The sequence below is a fragment of the Galendromus occidentalis genome, unplaced genomic scaffold (genome assembly GCF_000255335.2).
Source record: "Galendromus occidentalis unplaced genomic scaffold, Mocc_1.1 scf7180000077470, whole genome shotgun sequence".
Classification (NCBI taxonomy): Eukaryota; Metazoa; Arthropoda; class Arachnida; order Mesostigmata; family Phytoseiidae; genus Galendromus; species Galendromus occidentalis.
This window is the reverse complement of record NW_003805458.1, coordinates 656,808-678,176: the sequence shown is the minus strand read 5'-3', so window position 1 is coordinate 678,176 and position 21,369 is coordinate 656,808. Positions and strand designations below refer to the sequence as shown.

At 50.3% G+C, this 21,369-nt stretch overlaps 1 pseudogene; it reads left to right on the top strand.

Moving 5' to 3' along the window:
- The first annotated feature begins 6,727 nt into the window (after positions 1–6,727).
- Positions 6,728–7,893, top strand: LOC100902940 (uncharacterized; annotated as a pseudogene).
- Positions 7,894–21,369: the final 13,476 nt, after the last annotated feature.

The following is a 21,369-nucleotide window of genomic DNA, read 5'->3' as shown; positions in this document are numbered from 1 at the left end:
CTATTTCCGAATTCCCTCAGCTGAGTTTCACTGTGCCCATTCCTTCATGGAGATCAGCAATCATTGCTCACCATACCTCCCCACCCATATTGTTGGAGTTCTTCGCGAAGCTGACGCATTGATGGCGTCAGCGTCGCGAAGAACTCCTGGGACGCTCATGACGCCCCTCAGAGCTACATTCGTGCTCAGAGTTCGCGTTGGGGTCGTTCGGGAGCGACTCTTACGCGCCTTGTTCCGAGAAGCGCTCGGAAAGCATATCTTTTACGTGTTGTACTCCCGCAGCGGGACTATCACTCCTAGGCTCCTCTAATTTTCTCCCCGTGGGATTCTTCTTTGTTTTTTTTTATCTCGGGCGGTGTTGTCAGCAACACAAGCCACGCGCCACTTGGCGGCGAGCTTTGCCCGGACTCCTTGCTGTGACATTCTCCACACAGGGCGACCCGAGAAGCTTGATCGCTCCTACGGGATTGTCGACTTCCTAAAAATAAAACGAATATCGTGGAGCCACAAAAACAACCAGAACACTAATTGCCCTCCGGGACGAGGAGGTCGATCAAGCTCGTCAGCGCCCGAGTCGACTCGCTGAGGTATATGTACATACAACATCTCAGCGCTAGGGATCCACCTCTCGACGAATGAATCAGCCACACGTTCTGCTATCGTCTCGCTCCTCAAGCTCGGGTCGGTACAAAAAAAATACTGATCAACGGACCAAACCACCATGGGAGAGCCTGCCGAGCTCCGATTCGGGCTGCTGGAGCGCTCGTTCTGAACGAGCCGCTAATTGCTGCGGAATACAACTCGATAAACAAGGTTGAGCTTTCCCTAATGGATCTCGAGTCTCGATCTCTCAGAGACTCGGATCCACCCGCGTCCATGCCCCTTCGAAGTCCCAGTCGGCCAGCCGTTCACGTGACCTCCGTAATTCGATCCATTTCGGAAATTTTGGGCAATTCGCTTTGGGAGCGCGAATCATCTCGAGAGGACCTCAGTCATGGCTTCCGGGAAAACTGCTATTTATCGGATTAAAATTACCTACTCCCCTCTGAGTGAGTATCATTCAGAGGAGCGTTTCGGAGATTAAATCTCTCGAAAAGAAACATGGGCGGACACGATGAACGGATACGACTCTACCGAAACTTGCTTGCGAAGGATTTCGTGAAGTATCCGACGTCATGTAATTCCTGTGAGGTCCGTCCGCGCATGGGAGCGGACAACCGCGATAGCAACCAGAGAGGCTTTTCATCGTCGAGGATGATGCTCCGAACGAAGTCGGGAAGCGATAGTCGGGCATAGAATCTTTCTTTCTACCTAGGTTCTATGCAGATCTCCCCGGTAGAATTTCACGTGCATACGCTCCACCGTCCATCCGTTTGTTCATAAGTCAGTTTGGCGGCCACGCGAGTGGACTGGAGAAAGATCGAGAGCGCCGAGTGGACATGTGATTAATGGAGGGCGTCTCAGCGTAAACAAGAGCCGCACATCCCACGACCGCGGAAGCGACAGACAGATCAAGCGGCTGAAGAGCTACGGACAAATCTCTTCATTTTATTGTGATGTATTGAATCAAGTGCTCTACTCGACAAACCCGACTTACGCACCAGCCGTTTTGATGCGAGAGCCGTGGACATTCCGGATAGCAGCAGACATCCGAATCGTTTCCAAGATTCACACGAGATAATCAGGTTCCCAGATTCTGAAATCCCGGTTCCTATATTCGATTGATGGCCCGCCGATTATGAGGGAAAACAACCTCGAGGACAAGTTCCTAAAGGCCAAATGTCGCGTCACTAACCGAAGGGGGAGAGAGCGTCGTGCTTGGGCATGACCGTAGGAGATTGCGGAGAGTTTTTCCCATTTGAGGAACGTCATCTTCTCTATTCGAATTTTCCAAAACGAACGTCATTGGAACGACAAACAACTCTCCCCCTTCAGAGATCAAGAGCTGAGAGCTTCAGACATAACATCGGTCTGTCGGTTCGCTCGAAGCCTCCAGCCGGAGCTCCTCGTTAAAATTGCAACACAGGCTCGTATTGTTTAGTAGTCTTCTACTTTTGTGAGCTCTGCCGCTGTCGCTAATGCAGGCGGTCAATGTTCCGGCGGAGCCGCTGCATGGTTAGTTGGCTGTCATGCCGGAGCTCACCAGCGAGAAGTTCCTCGGTAACTGGGCCGAGATGGGGCCGAGGAGAGAAGCTTGGAGATCTCGAGCGCGATCATTGATAGCTGAAATAAAAGCTCCCGGCAGCCGCGACCAGTACTGTCGACAGATGATACTGTGAGGACACTTTTCTCGGCCGGGTCAGACCGACGATAACGGGGTCACTATTGTGCCGCATCGAGAGATACGTTGACCTCCCCACCTTCCTCAAAGTGTGTCTGCTACCTCGGAATGAAGTCGTCTGCCGGTGACCTCATTCTGGTCGTGATCGTTCGGGAGTCGGAGATCGGGTGTTGTCCTCAAAAAAGAAGTAGGATTGTAAGAGTTGCTGATAGACGATTCATTCAGCTTCGAGGGCCCTCTGGTGGTGGCGTCTGACATGCGAAGGCTTGAGCTGAGACGCCCGAGGGCATAGCAGGTGGCCCTTCTGAGGGACATGGTGTCAGTCGGGAATCGTTCGGCCCCTTTCTGTTCCTCGGATAGCGGCTTGTTTGGAATGATGAGTAGATGAATTGAGTGATCGATCGATCGCAAGCTCCCTCCCCCGGAAATGGGGTCTGTCACTGATCTTCCGCGTCGCTTCCACAGGCGACGTTCTTTCCGTCATTCTCCTTCTCTCCCCGCCCGAATGTCTTCCCGTGTATCCACCTGCCTTTCACACGGTGTCGTGAAGCCTCTCATGGTTTCATTCTTCCTGTCTATCCTATCGCTGCTAACGACGACGCTGCGCTGCTTCTGGCGCTGTTGCTGCCAGTCTGTCGGTCCGTCCGTTTGACTGTCAGTCATTTGTCGTCGGTCGAGAGCCCACGGGCGACAGGTGGTCCAAGACACGCGAAGGGCCGTCGCGTGCCGCTGCTCTTCTGCGATTTTCTTTCCATTGAACGATATTAGTTGGCCGGGCAGAGCGGGTTTAACGATCCCCGTCGCTGCGTAACGTTCGGCGAAGGCAGCTCACAGCTCAAGCAATCGGCTGACCGACGACTTTGTACATACGTACCTCCGGTATGAGCCCGGAGTGCGGCTCTGATTGAATTTCCCTGTAGGTTCGAAGTGAAGATTTGTGAATTTTCCGCCGGCCACGGCTCAGCTGTTCAGGAATCTCGCCAAGCTGCTCTCGAACGCTCCTTAATATCTTGGACATCCTGTCTTTGCGCTAGGATTAATTCTGAGAAAATTACTTGAACAGATTAAGCACCGAGCCAGTGTCTCCGGTCGGCTCAAAAACTTGGCCAGCCGGCTCACATGCAGTCCCCGTGTACGGCTTGCTCGGCGCTGAAGCTTATTTCGTCGAGGAACGATAGCTGCCTCGCAGATGACCGGTATCTCCGGGTCTTCAGCGCAGAATCTTTCCAGAGCGGCGCGGGTGTTTGGCCGTCGTCACCGAAATTCGCGGAACAGGTTCAGCGTCGCGATTCTCTCTCTCCCCTGAGGCCGGAGAAAACGGCTCGTCCGAGATTTCGGCTCCGGGGGAAATGTTGAGAGTTCCACTTTCCATCGAGTCGTGAGATAAAGCATCGAAAAAGGAATCAGAAGTTCGCTTTCCGCGAACAAGGTCACAACAAAGGCCAGGGATTCCGATCGAGCTCAGAGGGCCGGCTCAGATCAAACGCACGGGTCGCTGTGTCTCTGATGAGAGTGACTCTTCCGTTTCATCTCAGCGATTCGTGCGAATATGCTCGCTCATAAACGCATTCCGAATCAGTGGGACACACTGGATGCTTATGACTTATGACTCTGATCTACGAAATGCTTCCGCTTCAGAGTTCTAGTTTGACCGTCTCATCACATGACTCTGAAAGACAATCACTCCCAATCTGAGCCTGAGCTTAATCGGTCAACCTCTCTCTGGACTCCTCGGAGCATGCAGCGGCATGGATAGTACCTTGAGGACGCTCCGCGATCGGCAGCAGAGAGACGTGATTCCCTCTTCTTCTTGCCTCCTGCAGGCCCTGCGGGCTTCTGGCGCCGAGGTCGATCACCAGCCTTCGGTCGGCCGAGGCCTCACAGTTCTGCTTCGAAGGTTGCCCGTGGTAGCGAGGGAGCTCAGGACTTCGCTTGGAATATCAGTCTAAACTTTCCATCTTTTATCTTTGGTAAGAAGCTGACGGCTAATCCGAACTAGCTAACTTCCGCACGAGACAAATCTTTAGTCATCAGATAAAATGAATGCAGACCTGGCTGTTCGGGAACACGACGGCGAGGCCGGCAAGTAGCAGAAGCATTGATAAGCTGCCCGGCGTAAGGAGGGTCAAGCTCTGCGCAGTCTCGACTGAGACTATTGAAGACAATTGAATTCCGCGTTTTTCTCTCCGCTTGCGAAGTTTCAAGAAGACTTCTCGATGGGGTTCTTCTGAAACAGGGGGAGAGCATGCTGAGTGAGACTCTTGGAACTCAGCGGGCGCAACACTGCGATGTGAGTCGACGAAATTTTTGGCCTTTTACGGTAGGGCACTGGCGTCGCAAAGCGCTTGAGCGAGAGCTCAGGCAGGGTGACTTGACGTCCGGCAAATGAATGACCCGAGCTTTCACGGACGGCCGCCGTCGGGGGAGACGAGAGCTCGGAGCGGCGTTTGAAACGGTGGATGGGGAAGAGCGCTTCGCCCCAACGCACAGCGAGCGCGAGGGCAAGAAACCGGGAGACGAACTTCGGCGGTACATCAGCTCTGCATTCGAGGGATAGAGGCGACGTATCGTGGTTTCGAGGACAAACGCTGCTGTATTCTGAACCATAAATCAAAACTCCATCTATTCTTCATTGAAACAGCCTGGCTGTGAGCTGCTGCCGTGGAAAGATCAGGATTCGGATCTCAAGTCTAAAAAAGTAGTCCAGAATTATAGAACCCTTCCCGGAAGACTAGGGAGATCTGTCCGGTTCATACTCTGCTCCCATAGCCTCCGATCCCGTGGTAGACGGAAGGCGTCCGAGGTTCGGCGCCTTCCTCTCCGTTTATATTCGTTTTCATCATCCACCCGTCCTTCGATCCCTTCGATTCCCAGGCTCTGCCAACCCATCCCAGACCAGTCGGGCATTCGGTGACGCAAATCCAGCAAGCGAACAGCTGAGACCCACGTCCGAGGAGCCAATACCTGCTCCTCGAATCAGAGACCTCGAGTTCCTTCCCCAAATAGATGCAATCTTCGACTGTAGCAACGACGGGGCCGTTCGGTTTGACCAACGTCAAAAGACGGGAGATATCATGAAAAATGGTGGGGACCTCGGAGTCGCACTCCTTGCAATGCTGGTAGCGACTGTTCGAATCGAGTCCGCGAGTCTCCGCTCGATTTCGGCGGTTGCAGCGGGGAACAACTGACAGGGAATATGTCTCCAGTCAGCCGGACCAAGTTACGTGATGAAACAACTCGACGTCGGCGTTCGAGGACGCGGCGTCGAAATGCCGTCTCAGACCTCGAGATGTCGGTGTATTGTATTCAGAGGCTCGGTTTTCGAGTTTTCTCGCGTGGCATGAAGTCGAAATAATTCTCCGGTCTATTCCGACAGCTGAGTTTCCCAGCGGCCAGAGGTTCGACTTCTGATTCACGATAGGTGCTGAATAATTGACGCTCGCTTTCCTCTGCTTGTTTCTGGCATCCGGCGTTTTCGGGTCTGCGTACACCGGTGGATCCTCGGATGAGAGCAAGACTGGAGCGATATTCCCTCCGAAGCCCTAAAAATAGCGGACACTTCCCTGCACTTACAAACATGAGTTCTTCTCGAATATTTATCCGTGCTGATTACTGATTCCGTTGGTGTAATAACTAGGTACGTCCCCATCGTACGATTCCTACAGGAGCGACCGAATAGTGAACCTACGCGTCAGAATATTGTTTCAGCATGGCGAGGTCAACCAAATGCCCTATGTGAGGTTAACTGAGTCGGAAACGCGATGAACCCATCGAGGCTGCAAGGCTGTCTGCTCTCCGCGTCCAGCGTGACATTCTGTCTGTATTGTGTGCGCTCTCTGTAGCAGGCGCCGGCGTCGCATCGAGAGGACTCAGCCGATCGGAATCTCCTTCGATTTCGACGGCTCGTAAGACGCCCGTGGCAATCCATATTATTAGAGCCTGGACTTTCAGGCAAAATGCCATAAGTGCCTATAACTGCCTATTTCCGTGTTTTACCCGACATTTTGCCTATTTCTGGTTTTCTTCAGGCATTTTGCCTATTTCGGACTTATTTCTGGCGGATGTCCTCTCAATTCGCTTTCTGCGCTCTCTGTTCAATCTATGACGTCGGGAGATGGATGGAGCAAGCATCTGTTTTCTCAATCTCAGCCAATGGCTAGCAACTGCCGCGTCGTGCAACGTTGTCGTGCGAAGTGACGGCGCCACGGGCAAGTGCGATGGAGACCAGCTGACAGACAGATAAGAAGTACACGGTACGCTCATCTCTCCGTTTGAGCCTCGTTGAGCTGTCTGTGAACGTCGCTACTGTGAGGTTAAATCGGAGTTACTTCTGTCCAAGTATCCGGATCGGCTTGTCGTCGGCGACTCACTCCCAAGCTTTGGTTAATTCGTACGGGAATCGTGAGAAGAAGAATGCCGAAACAAGCACGCAGCGCGCGTGGCAGGATGGAGCTTTTCGTCAAGGAGCTCGGGCCAACCGTGCTGACAACTGACGGCAGAGTCCTCACTTGCAAGGTCTGCGAGAAAGAAGTCAAGTCGGACAAAAAATATTTCGTGCAGCAGCATTTGAAGAGCGTCGGACATAAGGACCGTGAGCGACGCTCTCAGAGAGCCACGCAGAGCGTCTGTCTTGTGACCAACTTTCTCGAATTCTCCACCAGAGCAAGTGTTTTCAATATGGATCTCTGTCAAATGTTGGTAGAAACAAATATACCCCTGTACAAGGTGCAGGATCCGTCTTTCAAAAACTTCATGTTGAAGTATTGCGAGGAGATCCTGCCCGACCATACGACGCTCCGCAAACATTACCTTAAGAAACTGTATGAGGGCACGATCCATCGGATACGATCCGCGATCGGAGACAAACGGATATGGGTCTCTATAGATGAGACCACCGACGCGAAGGGGCAGTACGTGGTTAACACAGTCATCGGTTGTTTGACTGCGGAGGAAAGTTCGACTCCATACCTGATCGATTCGGAAATCGTCGAGCGGACAAACCATGCCACCATTGCTCAGGCGTTCATGAACTCCTTGAATTTGCTCTGGCCAGAAGGTATCCAGCATAACAAAGTGCTGCTGTTCGTCAGTGATGCAGCACCTTATATGAAGAAAGCCGCTGCCGGCTTGAAGGTTCTTTTCCCGAATATGATTCACGTAACATGCCTGGCGCATGGAATCCATCGAGTATGTGAAGAGATACAGACAGCATCATTGCCAATGTCAAGAAAATATTCCTAAAAGCGCCTTCTCGCATCCGAGTTCTTCGAGCCACGGCGCCAAACGTGCCCTCGCCTCCTGAGCCCATACTCACTCGATGGGGCACCTGGCTCTCCGCGGCTCTGTACTACGCGAGGCATTTGGAGGACATCAAACGTGTGTTAGAGGAGCTCGACGAAAGCGAAGCCGCTGCAATCAAGAAGTCCAAGGATTTGTTGCTCAATACGAGCGTGAAGTCACACCTCACTTTCATCGCTGCGAATTTCTCGGCTCTGCCCGACTACATCAAAAAACTAGAATGTAGCTCGCAGATGCTGAGCGTGACGCTCAAAATTTTCATCGAATTCAAACAACGCATCAATGAGCCGAGGGACCCAAGGGAGAGATGGTAAAGAGCAAACTGAAACGTGTCCTCCAACAGAATCCAGGGTTTGAAATTTTGACCCAAATCGAAAGGGCTCTCTCAGGTGAGGCAGGTGGCCCCTCAATCGCGGAGATGTCTGTCGCCGAAATTTCCTGTTTCAAGTACGCTCCTGCAGTCAGTGTGGATGTAGAGCGGTCCTTCTCCCGCTACAAATCACTTCTCTCCGATCGACGGCACGGTCTGACGCCGGAAAATGCCAAGTTTCACATGATACCGATGTGCAATGTAACTCCAGTAGAATAAAGAGCTCCCATTTCCTTACGAAATCACACGTTTCATGTTCTTGCTCCTCCTCGGTCTAGTTCGGAGTGCTTTTTCTTTCAGGTTTTAAGTGCCTTTCTTGCCTATTTTGCCTATTTTAATGCCTATTTCGCAGATTTTTAGTGCCTTTTTGCCTGCCTATTTTGGAGTTTTTTAGTGCCTGAAAGTCCAGGCTCTACATATTATGATGGGTGTCGACACACCGCCGTAAGTTGATAACTCGGCTTGCGGCTCACAGTGCAAGTGCCCGAGTGCTCCCCCCTTGTTTCTACGTTATCTTCCGAGTCAGCCCAGCTTACCCTGACGGCGGATCTCATCAGTTTTTTCTGAACGAAGAGACCTTCTGAGCGAACAGTCGACTGAGCGATGGACTGAGTGAGTGAGATAGAGGAGCCCCGTTCGCATCGACTCGTTCGGAGAGTTGCTACCAGATTCAAAGACTCTGTCGAAGATGAAAGAGTTTATATTGCGTCTACGCGATGCTCGAGCGAGTTTCGGTTGTCTCTTTCTCGTCGTAGTCATCGTTGCTGTTTGGGGGGCTTTTCAAATATTCTCGTATGACCGCCCAGCTCTCCTTATATCTTATCAGCTGTTCTCTCTGACGACATTTCCTCGAGTTCTCGCAGCTCTCTCCTTATCCTCTCCTCTCTCTTGGTCCTTTCGTGCCCAGTTTCTTTGTTCCCTCCCTGCAAGTATCCTCCTCGACCGCTTCTTTTCTCAAGAGAACTCCCATCGTCACCTCTGTCGGGACTCCGATATCACGAAACGACGAGGTATCGCACGCGATTTCGGATACTGAAGCGAACTTTTCCTCCGCATGCCGGCATTAGTTCGCCCTTTCGAGCGGGCTCAACAATCGTTGCCGTTGTTGCTCACACCGTTGCAGCGCGGGTGTGAACTCCAAACGCTCGAGACCCTCCCAGTCACTCTATCGTCGTCGAGGGCTCCGATGGAAAAACAACGGCGCCGACGACGGATCCGGCGTTTTGGGCTCGACCGGATTTCTGTGAGGTACATGCCGGGCAGCTGTTCGCTGCAAGAAGATCGACTGTCTGGGAGGAGTACTCACTCAAACGTCGATACCGGAATAGAATCGATCCACGTCTGCGGCACGTCCCGCAGAGACCCCGATTATCTTGGACCGTCTCGTGTCTTATCTCGACGCAAACCCTCCAGTCTGTGGGGACTCGTTCGGCTCTTGTTTGCACTAACAAACAAAGTCTGCAAAGCTCCCGCGCGCTTCCGAATGCGAAGCTGTCAAAAGGATTGCATACGCCCGTAAACATACGCGGATTTATCTGGAAAATATCAATGTTACCCGACGTTGCGCCCGTGTTCCTTGCTCTGAGGAAGGATTCCGCATCTTGCCATCGTTATCGAGCTCCAGCCGCCTCGTACAGTTCACTTCTTGCCGCTCGAATAGACCGCTGTTTACAACCTCGGCTGTGCAACGAAAAACTCGGAAGAAACTTTCCCCAAAAAAAATTATTTCCCTCAATCAGACCAGAATCTCTGGAACCTCATCCCGGTCCGCAGCCAGGATCTGAGGTCACGAAGAACTAGAACGCGACACCTTTTCTGGGCACATTCTCAGGATCAGCCCTCTGGATGACTCCAGGGCGGTTCCCTAGCACGGAGTCCGCGAGCAGCCGCCGTCGCAAGCTGCGAATGCATATTCTGAGATCTGACATCCGCGCCAGCTCGCAAACGAAATAGGAATTAACAGCGCGAAGAAAAGTTTGTTCGCTTCCCTCTTCCTTTCCGAAAGCCCCGGAACTCGCCTCTGGGAACCCTGGAGACCACTCAGTCTGCACGGCCCAGAAACTGCAATAGTAGTAGGAGCAGCAGTAGCATCAACAACAAGAGCTACACCCGTACCTACGAAGTTTTGTTCAAAGCCTACGCACGAAGCTCCCCCAGGAAATCTCCGACCAACAGAACTCCCACCAAGGTTTCAATGAGCTTCGCGCTATCTCATCACTGCGTTAATTTTTCAGTACGGAAGGAACGTCGCGTATTCTTGCACGCAATATGCATCCCTGCGCAGAAGTATTATTAACATGGTCCAGCTGGAGTCGATGTTGCTGTCTCCACGCTGTGGTCCCCATCATTCGGGCCGCTTCGGAATCCCGGACTCCAGTATGCAGAAGAGTAGCATGCGGAAGTCTAGCCGCTGGGACGGTGCATTCGTTGCTGGGATCCGCGATCGATGGCAGGGGGAGCGGAGGCATCGACGACCACACGACCGATGCAATCGACGTTCGTCTGACGTCCTGAATCATAAATATCTTTTTTTTACGTCCGCGAGGCATCCTCTCCATGCTCGCATATGATCCGATCACGTACGGACACGTGCACATTGTCTTGTCCATCGTTTAGCCGAGTCATACGGGATGAACGATGGCATCCATCGAGTAATTGGAAGACTCCATGAACGTCATCGCTGCCGCCCGCTATCGTCGACTCGTCGCTGCGGAACTGCCACCGCTGCTTTTCTGACCTCAAAGGCTTTTAATCAGGGCTTCCATGGCTCCATCAACACTCTGCGTCCAGCATACATTACGGCTTCTCCGGCGAAACAAGACCTCGCTGACCACGCAGGCGAGCGAGCGTCGTCATGTGAGAGAAACAACGAGAGATGATCATGCTCGTGATCCTCCTATCTGTTCGCAGGTCTCGCGTCCCTTTTCCTGGGGCATTCCGAACAGCCACTCCACTAGGAGCCGCAAAAGCTTCGGCGAATCGCCATCCCATCCTGACTGAGAGCTTCACCTATATTTTCTCCCGTGGGGATCGTGCCGGAATCCGACCGCATAATAATTCAATCCCGCGAAATTCCCGCCTCCAGAGCGGTGTTTCATTCAATTATCGGAATCTCTGCAGAAAGTGTAGTCCGACCAGACATGAGCCTCTGACGGTGCATCGGATGCCGATCGACCAGCTAATCATGAATCATGAGCCAGGATCGTAACTCGAACATTCACAATGCTTCAGTGGAGCGTGGTGAACCGCTAGCCCTCGGAGTCGAATCGCGCGGTCCGAGAATAAACCGCTCCAAGCGAGTCCGATCTTGGCATTGAGTGCCCGCTTCGCTCGCCTTCCAGACGCCGTACGTCTCGGATCCCATCGCTTCGTATTCGGTGAACGAGATGTCTTCGCTGGAATTGATGCCCCAGAGGGAGAGAATACGGGCGTAAAAACTTCTCAGGGAATTACGAAGTTCGAGTGTTATGTCGCAAGCACTTCCCTGCTTTTGTTCCCGAATACCGTCTGCATGAGTTCCCATTCGTATGTTCCGACTACGAATCGTGTTTACCGTCGGCTTGTTTGACAAGGGCTCATGATGATTGAGCGTCCGCATATCCAGATTCGGCCTCTGCATGGGCTCGCTCCATCGGACCGATCGACCGCTCAGAGTGTCATACCGACCAGGAAACATCTCGGAAAACATGGAAACTCGATTTCCCCGGAATGGGATCGAGACCGATTTATGCGTCGGTAGCTCGAACGATTGATACTCGTCGGAGGCTTGTCGTGCTCCGCATCCATGATGAGTCCTGACGCTCCCTTCGAGGGCAGAATCCTGAAAACTACATTCGAGCCTCGATGTGAGGGCCGCAAACTCAGAAACCCGGAACTCCCGCGGGTAGGACACAGCGCGCGCCTGAGTCTTACCCTGTCGACATTGTGTTTGACCCTTAAACTCTTGGTCCTGCTTGGGCCATTCTGGCATTGTGAGACCTGGGCGTTTTTCTCCCAGAATTGTATGAAGGGAAGAACAAAAATTTGCTGCCCGAGGCGTGTTCCACCCCTGCCGAGGCTTTTGTATCTCATGTCATGAAAGAAATTCTGCTGACCGCATACACTCACCAACCTGACTTGTGGAATTGATGCTCCTCTCCGTATTCTTCTCTCCAGCCTGCTGCGGATGCTGAGAAGCCCGGTATGTGCTCGTGGGTCTCACTCAAACAAAGCTCCACAATTATCATACTGACCATTCGACCGAGGTATGTACACATGTACTCCGTATTGGATGCGGGGATCCTCGTTTACCTTCCGCAGGACTCGCATAGCTGTCGGGTACGGAATTCATATCTCACTCACAATCAGAGTGCCACCCGCTATCACAAACCGCGCTCCATTGACCCCCATTGTTCGATTGGGTGCTTGCTCGGCCCCGAGGAATCCCGACGGTATCGATCCAAATCTTACCAGCTCCTCGGGATTGCTCTCGACTGGCCTGATTTTGATATTCCTCCGAAAGTTGAGCGACTTCCGTCCTCCGTAAACGGATACGGAGCTTCGTGACTCTTTCGGGAGGACTTCATTTTTTCAACGTAGTGAGTCCGGGAAGTAATTTACGAGACATGTTGCTGGAGCGAGATGCTTCACCGCCCCCACCCGAAAGATAGAACAAGCTCGTCCATTATTTGAGCTCCGGAGTTATGCCCGGTATTTTATTCATTTTCCAATGTGGGCATGTCTCACAATAAGGGAATCAGAAGTCAGACTCATCTACTCATCTCAAACGGCCGCACTCGAAAAACTCATCGTCAAACCGGCGATCGATTCGATTGTGATGTGAGTTTTGAACCAGAGAGCCTTTGACACTACTCAAGATTCACGATTCCCGGAACCGATGGAGCCATCCCTCTATCTTTACGACCTCGGCCCTCCGGAAGATGTCGGGTCTTCGGGATGCCCTTCTACTTCCCATTAAATTTCGGCGAAGGTGCCGTCCGGCAAAGACTACCCGCATAATCGAGAAAGCCCCGTGATTGTTCAGAATACGCTGTTCAAAACTTCCCCGCAGATCTCTGAATCGTCTGCATATATCATGCTCCGAACTGTTCGCGGCTGTGCTCTGCGGACAGGACTCGTCTGCAGTACGAAGAAGTGCAGGATGCTCTCGTCGCAAGAGGAATCACTGCGAGGAGTTCTCTCCGCAGGCATCATCTCCATGAATTCATTAAAGAAAAGAAAATTGACAGAGCTGCGTTGCTCTTAGACCTCTACACGTTTATCTTGAGATTTTAGAACGGACCGAGTTCAACGAGCGCCTAATAGAATTGAGATAGAGTTCCTATCGCTCGTGTTTGGACAGAGATGAAAGAGCGGGAAAAGTAGCTCCAAGTGCCCCAGGCAAATCTAATTTATTCGAGAAGTTTAATCCGACCAGCACTCCTTTTTAGATAGTGCAAGATCCTTGATGAAGGCCATCGGTCGCTGGATCTCCGTCATCGTCCTCTGCACCCGAGCGTCGACATTGTCTTCAACACCGTTGTTGTCGTTGTCGTCGGCGCCTGCGTAGCCACTACGGCGACACTAGCTGGATTGAGGGATCTGTTCGACCCGAGATCTCGAGTGTACGTCGAGCATCGAACTTGTGATTCATCGTATGAAGCCAATTCTGGTCGGGTGAACTTTGAACAGCGATGGTGATATTAAGTAACGAAGTTCTTCGCGGAGTATAAACAAGAACTGCCGATCCTCCCAAGCTCTTTGTGGGCGTCATGAGGACGGCTGCCGGTACAATTTGAGGGCATGCCGTCGGAGAAACCCCATCGCGGATTCCGCCAAGAATTATCCAAGGGAACTCAGAATCGGAAATCCCGTTCCGGATAGGATCTCCGGTTTTGAAGCGGCGTGTCGAGCTTGTCCGGGAGTCCTACAAACCTCAATGGTGTCGCACCTGGTGACGTCATGGTTCCTCCTGTCGCGTTTTGAAATCTCTTCTATTTCTGTCGCCCTGAGCTTGTGCTGTTCGCAGGCAAGGCAGCACGCTAGCGGCACAAGGAGCCGATCCGCTTTTGTCCCGCAGATGTCACTTAACGAGCGATTAGGCTGCGAACGAAGCCACTGGAGGAACAGACCTGCTCAGACCCGGTTCATTTAGGAGATTCTCGAATAATATGTCGTCGATCCCAGAGTCGTTCTGAGAGTGCGGAGTCGGAAGGAACAGAGCTCGAGCACGGCCGAATTTCGCTCGTTCCGACACGTGCTGCAGCTTGCGAGCTCGTTCGATTATAATCCACGACTGATCAAGAGCTCTTGAGCACATGCGGTTTAGGAATGGAGTCATTCCAGCGCTCATAATCGACTCCGCATATGGTCTCCCGCATCCAGCCGTGACTAGACGCGCGGCGCGTCCTCAGGAGCAACGTCGCGTTGATTCCGCGATCCGAATCCATTTAATAGCAGAGCTCGGGCCTCCTGAGATTTCCACGCCGGCGTCGCGCGAAAAGCAACGTGACACTTTGGTCAATGACCTGAGTTAATTTGTCATTCGAGAACTTGACGTCAACAATCGGCATCTCGAGCTTCTGCTGTTTCCCTCCCCATGGACATGTCATCGTGTGCGATGAGATACAAGCTTCGAGAAAAAGACTCTCTCTTGCGCTTATTCGAAAACGACCGTATGCCCTCCACGAAGATACTCCAGCTAAATAGAAGTTTGTCCGGTAAAAAATTAGCTTATCTCCTCTTGTTAATCGCATGTACGTAATCTTTGTATAGACACAGCAGTACTACACCTATGTCGTCGTCGACAAGCCTGCACTGCGGGCTATCGGCTATTATACTAATTGCCCGAGGCGCGGCCGTAGGGTCGGGAGGAAATTTCTGCGGACACCGAACAAAGGATTAACACTAGCAGCAGCGTAATCGACGGTCGAGCAAACAGATTTATTCAGGGCGAAATCGCGACGACTCCCGCTTGCGAGCAGCTCGCACGATCGCGCAGGCATACAGACAAGCAGGTACTTCTCTTCCATAAGCCTCTTAGTCAGTCTTCGATAGTCTACAGTATTAGATCGAGGACTCCGTAGGGGGAGGGGGAAGTGAAGTCATCTCGGGCTCTTTTCTACCTCGAAGTGAGTTCCCTTATCGGTGAATATCTGATTCGTGAACCGTGACATGCTGCGTACTGCGCGATATAATAATTGGTGGATGCCAGAGACCCTGACCGGAGAAGACCGCATCTGCAGTCATAAAGGTGATGTTTCGCGTCTGGTCGCGCTAGTCCGACCACGTGGATCAGATAGATCCAACTTTTTGCTCAGGATGCACGGTCTGCGAAAGAGCGTCGCGTTGCAAAATCGTACAGGCCATGCTATTCTAATCCGTGAATAGATGGGATTTAGAGCACGAATCGCACACGATTCCGGAGCCTTGACCTCATACCAGGGCATGCAGCGCTCGGAGGAGATACGAGCAGGGTTTAACTTGTTCGGAAAACTTAGCAAACTTTGAATTGTTCTATTAATAGTTCTATTCTAATAATTCCAAAACAGAAGTTTTGTGACCACGATGGGAGTCCATTCGATCAGGCTCCCGGCTCGGAGCTTCGAGACTCTCGTCCCTGCGAAACTATTATTTGGAGACACGATAGTTCAGTCTCCGTAAGTCACCGAACTTGAATTCAACCGTTATAGGCCCCTCCATAGAGTTGAGGGCATATATCGGTCTTGACCGAAATGTCCGAGGGGGTTCTCCAGCTCCCGTCTCGTGACCTCCGTGGCGTTCTGCTTTTAGATGGGATTCCTAGTTTCCCTTACCGGAGATGAACTGATAGCCGTAGAATTCAGCTTGCTCCGTAAATTCACGCAAGCTTCTTTAGGAAATCAGAAGTCAGAAGCAGCGTGGAATCACGGATGTTATATCTTCCCAAGTCCCCGCCGATATTGAGAGAGGGCGCCTATCGAAAACTGCCGCCAAACTGCTCTCTAGAGCTAGGAGAATCTGGCCCTGGCCATTCTGCGTTCTCCAAGAGCGGGATTCACAACGTGAAAATCTGTTTTCTGTTTTAAGGTAAACTCTCTCATGCTCACTCATTATACCAACGATACTTTTGTTGTTGAATTCCGTCCCCATAGACTCATTAAAATAAAACTCTGATTTAAGTGGGAATCGATCGTGTGATCCTTGAAGGAAGAAAAATATAAATCGACTTTCCGAAGTCTGTGAAACTCCAGCCGCGAAAATCCCGAAAGATGGAGCAACGAGTGATCATCCACGTGGTTGTGAAGGCGACTTCCAAGCAAGAACCTGTGATCTGCGTGGAAACTATCAGAAGACTACTCGAAGTCACGGAGTACATTTTTCCCCTGAAGCACCAGAAAGACACCAGTCATCCTGAGCTGTTCAATCTCCCAGTCGTGAGGAACGCGGTCAAAAATCTGACGAAGGTTGGTCAATACAGGAATTTGAGAGTGACATTGAAGGATACATTGCTGCACCAATACTGTGACAGTGACCGCAATTTCGTCTTTGAAAACTACTACCTTGAGGAAACTGCATCCCCGTCGAAAGGAGCGGGAACCGGCCTAGGGGAACACTTCAAAAACGATGTGATGGAGATACTTGGAAAATTGAAACTACAGGATTCGTCGCCAGATCAGAAGCTCAGAACCATCGAGAAGCAATGCTCGCTGGAGAAATTTAGTGGAAAACAGAAAGCGGTCGACTGGTTGAAGAACTTCGACTCCGAATGCACGAGACATAAGATAATGGAAGATCAGGAAAAAGTCAAAGCTTTGAAATTGTTTCTAGTCGATAGAGCAATTGACTGGTATCAAGCAAACACCATGAAGTTGCCGCGGAACGATTGGTCCCAGTGGGCTAATTCTTTCATAAAAGTATTCTCTGAGAAAGGTTGGTCCAAAGTTAGATACGCCTTCAATTACAAGCACATGTCAGGCTCATTAGTAGAATACGCCTTGAAGAAAGAGCGCTTGATTCTGGAGATAGAAGGCCAAATGACCTCATCATCGAGAATCAATCTCATTGTTCTCGGACTCCCAATATATATTCAAGACAAGTTGGATAGAGAACTCATCGCTGAAACCGATGAATTGATCAACAAACTGGGTCAGTACGAATCCGACAATAGGAACGCTTCGACTCGGAATGTGAGTAAGTCGAGACCATTCGGGGAAAAAACAACCGACGAGAAAACTGAGCGCGGAACGGAGGAACCAATAGAGTATAAGCCATGCGGAATATGTGAATCAATGAATCACCCGGTCGCTACCATCCAGAAGAAAAGGGTCGCAATAAGTACAAATCGTCGAACAGAGAACGAATCAATGTGAATGAATCCTCTGATTTCCATTATGCACAGGAGTTGAATTTGGAAAATGATACAAAAAACTGAATTGCCCGGAGAAATTCATTCCATTGATAAAATTGAACGTCATCGTTGACGATAAAATGGAGGTTGGAGCGATATACGATAGCGGGTCCGATGCGACCCTGATAAACCAAAAATTGGTGAATCTGTTGGAGTCCAAATCAATAAATCAGGAATACCCCTTCAAAACGATCAGCGGAATGAATTTCACGCGAAACCGGGCCAAACTCCGAATGAAAATCAATGCTTTGACTCAAGAAATTGACGCGTATGTAGTACGAAATGATAACTTCTCGTATGGTATTCTGCTTGGGTTGTGTCGCGGTCGGCTTTCCAGCCTAACGCGTAGACTGGAAAACTGCTAATCAGATTACAACGATTCTGAGTCAGCATAGCGGGTATCGAGATGTAAAGGTTAAAAGGCCCTTGCTCTAGAGAACTATGAAAGGAGCCACCGATTCCAGAATAAACAAGCACGAGCCAAGTACGAGCTGAGTATTAACCAGGTGAACTCGACGGTGTCTTCCTTGATGTTGCAATGCCTACCGCCTTACACCACAAGAGGTTGGATGCCATAAAAAAATTCCGACCCGTGCAAAATGAAAAGCATATCTTGCAAAAAGTGGGAGAAGGCAAATTCGAAAGTCTCGACGCTGCGAACGAATCAGAAAAGGAAGGTGTGGGACCTATCCTCGAAAATGTCCTACGGAACACCCGAGAGCCGGGGAAAACGGAGGGTCATCATGCAGAAAAACTAAGTTATTTGGCTTCTCAAAACCGCGCTGAAGTTTACCGAACGATTAGGTCATGCCATGAAGTCTTTGCAAAAAACAAATTCGATATTCGATCGAGGCGGTTTCAAGCTGAAACTCGCCAAATGTGACTTCGCCAAGGACTCGGTGAACTACTTGGGACATGTCATCGAGAAGAATGGTGTTAGGCCGGCCTCGGACAATCTGAAAGCGATACGGAACTTCGAACGACCGAAGACAACGTGAGGCAACTCCTAGGGAGGATATTATAAATACATTGAAAACGCCCGCGAACAATTGGAAGCACTCCATAACCTATTGAGGAAAGGAATTCGAGTGGACGCACAGATGCGTGAAAGCTTTCATCGATATCGAAAACCACCTGTGTTCGAGCCCCGTGTTGAGTATTTGTGACCCGAACAAACCAGTGTTTATCTATACGGACGCTAGAGGCGAAGGAGTGGGAGCAATCCTGGAGCAACCACGGGAGAACGATGTCCTACATCCCGTCGCCTACTTCTCGAAGCCCAGCCGAGCGAAAGAAAAAGCGATTCATCTAGATGTTCGGCGATGAAACAAGAAATCATCTTCTGGCAATACTGCTTGATCGGCAGAAACTTCACAATTATAAGTGACCATGAGCCGCTGGAAACTTTAAGAGTTAAAGCGCGAACCGACGAATTCCTCGGTGATCCCGTATACTATCTTCCTCAGTATAGTTTCACGATCAAATACGCAAGTGGAAAAGACAATGTAGAAGCAGACTCACTCTTCAGGAATCTGGTCCTGAAAAGTTTTGAGGACGAGGACGATGTCCTCAAGGTCGTCAATTTCATAAGTTTGGAAGAAATCGGACGCGATCAGAAAACAAGCTATCCAAATATAAAAAAAATGAAAAACGTCATACGAAAAGATGGTTTGAATTCCAAAGAAATCCGGAAAAGGCAGCGATTAATCGTCTCTCAAAAGTTCGGACTTTGGTTGATCCAAAGAGTTCATGATTTCTGCGATTACATCGGAAAACACCACTCAGCAGCCCGAATACGACCATTCTGTTACTTCAAGTACATGGATTATCTCTTGGATCGCTTTTGTAGAAATTGTGATGTGTGCATCAAAAACAAGACTCGGAACAGTAGAACTACGGGGAAACTATCCCAACTAGGCCCAGTATCGAGACTCTTCGAAATGATGTCCATTGATACGGTCGGTGGATTCCCGGAAACAGATCCCCGAAGAAGTACATGCATATACTAGTAGATCATTTTTCTCGGAAAGCCTTCGTCGCCACAACAAGTAGTCAGACGACAAAACCATTTATCGATCTCATCGATAAAACTACACGCGATAAAAAAGTTTGCACGATTTTGATGGACCAGTACTCGGCCCTGAACTCTAAGGACCTGAAACAATATCTGAAGGAACGAAATGTTCAGCTCGTTTTCACTTCGGTGAATAATACATCATCAAACGGTTTGGACGGAAGGTTGAATGGAACCTTAGTCGATTGAATAAGATGTAAAATCAACGAGAGTTCAAATAGACCTTGGTCACGAATAGCTGAAGAATGTGTGAAAGAGTAAAACTCGACGATTCATAGTGTCGCAGAATTCGAACCGATTATCTTGTGGATGGGACAAGATCGGACATAGCTCCAACAAATCTAACAGAGAGAAGAGACTTGGAGAAAGATCGAGCGGAGGCTCTTCTCAACACGATAAGAAATTCGGAAAAAACCAAACCAGATTCGATAGAAACCTAGTGAATTGCCGGATAAGAGTTGGAGATTTAGTCTTCGTGGAGAATGGGAGCAAACTCAATCGGAACACACTAGATGAAGTGAGAGTAGGACCGTTCCGTGTGCTGAAACGAGTCTCCAACTCCATGTTTAAGATCGATTGCGGGAAGCGAAAAAAAGAAGGCAACATTTTCCACGCAAGCAAACTCATCCGGAAAGAGGAAACTCTGGATGATCCCACTTACTTCCCGGTTCAGGACTCTCAGGGAGACAACGGGGGGGAGATGAAATATCGTTCCAAGTCCCCGCCGATATTGAGAGAGGGCGCCTTCCGAAAACTGCCGCCAAATTCCTCTCCAGAGCTAGGAGAATCCGGCCCTAGCCATTCTGCGTTCTCCAAGAGCGGGATTCACAACGTGAAAATCGATTCTCTGATTTAAGGTAAATTCTCTCATGCTCACGTACTATACCAACGATACTTCTGTTGTTGAATTCCGTCTCGATAGACTCATGAAAATAAAACTCTGATTTAAGTGAGAATCGATCGTGTGATCCTTGAAGGAAGAAAAATATACGGATTATCCCAGGAATATTAGATTCACGAGCTCTGAGACATCGCTCAACGCCCCATTGAGGCTTTCGATCAACGAGATGAAGCATTCTAGTGACCGTCGCGGGAAGATTCTCTGATTTCTGAGGAGGCGGAAACTCTGAACACCTTTCGGCATGCCAACCTGCGACCCTACACGAGTATCCTGTTCTTAGCTTCCTCCGTCTGAGAAGGCTCGTATCCGGCGTTGAGGCTTTGGAATCGATTTATCTTCGGGGCGGCGGCCGACGCTGTCCTACATCGCATCAGTTAATCAAAAAGGGAAGCGACAGCCACAAGAAAGCAGAGAAGTCACAGAAGCGTTGAGGATTTTGTCCTCGTTTTTTCGCAATCCCGGAATCTGCACGTCAAAGTTGTTTTTGTTCGCCTCGTACTCGCTCCGCTCGATCCTTCTTCTATCGGAGCATAACATTGCATTTATTAGCCCTTCGATTAGCATACAACTGAAGGATGCCTTCGATGGGCCTCCAAGGGCCCAAGTGACAGTCACGCCAAAGCATACGTTCAGTTCTCTCAATACCCAAGGGGGGCTCATCGACCCATTGATTAAGTTACCGTGATACTTCATTCTCTCATCTTTTTCTGCGTCTCGTTCCTTTCTATCGAAATCTCTGTCCCGAAAGGCTTCTGCAGCCAGAATTAGAGCGCTTCTCTCCGTAATCGGAGTTCGATCGTGCGAGATCGACTACAGTCTACGGATCAGGAGCGCTCTGGATTGGGGCAATCGTTCCTCCTCGCCTTCGAATTAGGCTGCTGAAGGGAATATTCTCTGATAGCCGCCGATACCCTTCGTGAGCGCCGTGAGTATACCGATACCGATGAATTATTCGAGTCCGGCGTGTCTCCGCGAAGCGTCCCGCTCTTTATTTCGGGCGAGCTAGATTCTTTGAATCAAGTTCCACTCACTCGCATCTCGGTCGATTGAGGTACGATTAAGGATGCCCGCCTCGAGC